General features: G+C 31.7%; 1 protein-coding gene across 1 annotated transcript in view; it reads left to right on the forward strand.

Annotated features, from left to right (window-relative positions):
• RYa-R (RYamide receptor) overlaps positions 1 to 3,679 on the forward strand; it is a 707,678-nt gene that overhangs the window by 640,049 nt on the left and 63,950 nt on the right. The window lies entirely within an intron of this gene.

Raw genomic sequence — 3,679 nt, forward strand, 5'->3', positions numbered from 1 at the left:
TTATTGTGGCGTGCTAAACTGCCATCCCCACTCCTCCAATACAAACGGCTCACTCTGACCTTGACTTCCGTCAAAACAGGTATGAATTCTTTCTCATAATTTGATTTTATTCTTTTCTTTTTTCATCTCTTAATTTGTACTTACTTTAATATTTCTTCTCTTGTTTTATCTCTTATCTATGTGTTACTCTTACCGTTTTCTTTTACTTTTTACAACCTTTAATTTTTCTTATGAAATTTTACTTTTCATTCTATACTCCTGGTATTTTCCCTGTCACTTATGTTTTTTTGTAACTATGTCAGGTGTTTGTATCTTTTTTAGCCCTGACGAAGCCCTGCAACGTGGGACGAAACGTTGGCTCAATAAAAATAGTATACCCATTTACCATTTGAGTTTTTTTTTACCGCACCCGGACCATATTCCATTCATTTAATACAATTAATTTAATATTCGGATATTAATATAATGTACCATATTGTAGAATCGCAGGTATGTTATAACCCATGTTGTCAAATCATAGCCAAGTTACATCAACTTACCTTAAGTTCTGATAAGCCTTAATTGGGGGCACATTGACTGCTTAGTTATTTTCATGGGATTAGTGAGCTTCGATGCCTTGTTTTAGGAATCCCTATAATATACTGATAACTTTTTAATTAATTTTTTTTTTTTTTTATCATCCAGTGAGGAAGTTGTTTTGAGAAAGGCGAAAGGTCTCACCAGTTTCACTTCACCAGTACAGTAACCCAAATAGTTGTCCTCAGTCTTCATTGTAGTTTCGTACCTGGATTTGCCACCTTTGTGGCAGTCAACTCGGTGTTAATGCCTGGAATAGTTTGTTAGTTCTGTATTGGAAGCTATTGAAGAACATAATATACCTCCTTAAAATGTATTTAGTCTCTGTTGTAAGTTAAAGTATAATATGGGTATCATAATTACAAACATCAGGTACACTTAGCAACATTTATCTGGAAATCGAAAAACCCGTATTTCACTAAAACAGCTGAAATAAGGTATTTACTTATTGAAATTTACAAGTGTACACACAACGAACAACACGTAAATTTGATGAAGACTTCAGAACACATAATCTTGAAAACAAACCACTTAAATCAACACTTTAGATTAGAGGATCCCGTAGCCATTTTCATTTCAGACGCGTCAGAGGATTATCATAGGTTATTAAGGATGAGAAATTAAGAACTAATAGGGTTTTATAGGGTTTGGGTAGGTAAGGATTTTTGAATGAAAGGATATACTTATATATTATAAGATATACTTTCTAACATGTTCTCTCTATATAATATATAATGCATTATTTTGCATTTAATATAACATGTAATAGAGTCAACTCTTATCATATCTTACCTCACTACGCCGATCATCCAACTTGCATTAGAAATCATAACTTACAAGTAGGTAGGTATACGATTACTATTAGTCAGGGTACTTATGAAGTGTGAAATGTAAAATGTTTTAACATACTAGTACATGTACATGATTGTGGGCTGTTTAATTTAAAGTCCATGTTTCTTATTAAATGGATAAGTTTTACTGATTTACGGATATTATGGACCACTTGTTTTGTAACTTTGTAAGCTTTAGGAGGTAAACATCATTTTCCCTCCATCTCACTTGTTCCTTGTTTCCTCTCCCAGAGTTTTTTTTTTGCAATTACCTTAATATAATTTTTATCTATTACTTTATTAGCGTTTAAAAACGTCCAAAACATAAATCCACATAATTTATTAATCATATTACAATTTGAATTAGCAATATATGTGTATGCTTAGTAATAGATATTATTGGAGCCTTATTTTTATAATATTCTGTATCATCTTGTTTTATTCTCGTTATTATATTAATTCACTAATTGTAAATTTGGAGCTTTATTATTCACTTCAAAATCCTTTCAGTTATTTTTGTTATTATTATTTTTTAATTTTATTTTTTGTTAATAATTAGTATTTTAATTTAATGTTTTACTTTATTTTTAATTTAGCAGTTTTTAATTAAATTATTAATTGTATCTGTTTAAGCCAGATACTGAACTTGGAAGTATCAATGCAAAAGTAAACGTAACTGTAAATACGGAATATATAAGACAACCTACCAATATTTTGTTGACCAGTGAGTACTTAACTTTATGAATTGGTTAATTATTTGTGCTTAATATTATATTATCCAAATATTATTTGATTTTATCAATAATTGTGTATTTTAAACTAAATCCCAATTTGTTTTTTTTTAATATTTATTTATTGCTATTTACAACTGTATATTATAATACATTAAGTAAATCTGATCTAAGTTAAATTGGAGTGTTACAGGGGTGTAGAGAAACTACCCATTGGTAGCACGCTAATGACATTTTACCTTAGCTGTTCTCGTGACCATCTTCGTTTCAGGCGCCTCGGAGGATTGTCAGGAATGGAAGAGGAAGCAAGATTAGAAACTAGGGCGTTTGAATGGTTAGAGAGTTTATAATAGAAGGAGTGATATCTGGTTCGGGCTAGATCGGTTACATAGGGAACATTAAGTCTTTATGTATGATTTTATTTGTGACAAAGTAAGGAGCATTGAGGATTTTACGAATGATTTTGGATTGTAAGGATTGAATACGAGAGGGATTCGAAGGTTTAGTGGAACCCCAAAGCTCAACTACATATGTCCAGATTGGCCTTATTACAGTCATGTAGATCAGTCTTTTGTATTGTGTTGGAAGTATAGACAGTTTGTCTAGTAAGTGCTGTAATAGTCGAAATCGACGTGTTGTTTCCAGTATGAGGATTCCAGATTAATCGTTTGTTCAAATGAAGTCCAAGTTAGCGGATCTGTTCAACAGGGGTAAGATTAACATTATTAAATTATACTGTAGGGCAGTCAGTAGGTTTACAAATCCCAATTAAATTTATTTTCTATTGTCCAATACATTATAATGTTACGGCAATGCCTGGGAGCAATTCTTGACTAGGTATTATCAGGGACCAAGTCCCTTCAGTAATACTAAGTCCCAGAGTAAGGCAATGCCTCAATCAAGTCCTCATTGGCATTGTCACGGAGCAAGTCCCCTGAGACCGTATATTACTTTATTTTTTTTATCAAACTGTTAAGCTCTGAAAATTTTACGATGACCTGGGAAAGCGGAACCAGGTTTTATTTATTATTGGTTAACAGTTTCTGCAAGTTCATTTTCGAACCGCACTACCATCATAGTATCACTTCAGATCATTTCATATTGCACTTATCTAGCTTAAAAAAATAAATAGCCTCCACAATACCCTAATAGTCTAAACTGTAATATTTACATTTCACTAATGTCTATCATTCTTATGTGTTATTTTGGAACCAACCGATGGATGCTGTCATATTGAATGTGTTTTTTTTTAAAATAAATAAAAAATTTTTTTTAAATTTATTTATTGATATTTACAACTGTATACATATATACACATCAAGTAAATTTGCTGTAAGTGATATTATAACATGATAAAAACATGTGGAGAATCTATCCATTGATAGAACTCCAAAAACATTTCTAAAGGAGAAGATCTTGAGGCTATCTTCTTTTCAGACGTCTAGGAGGATTATTAGGTAGTGAAGGAGAAACCAGGTTAGAAACGAGTTGGTTTGGGTGGTTGGGAAGTTTATTATGGAAGGATTGGTATCTGGTTCTGGC

The sequence above is a fragment of the Halyomorpha halys genome, unplaced genomic scaffold (genome assembly GCF_000696795.3).
Source record: "Halyomorpha halys isolate HHAL.00 unplaced genomic scaffold, Hhal_1.1 Scaffold12.1, whole genome shotgun sequence".
In the NCBI taxonomy this organism is placed as follows: domain Eukaryota; kingdom Metazoa; phylum Arthropoda; class Insecta; order Hemiptera; family Pentatomidae; genus Halyomorpha; species Halyomorpha halys.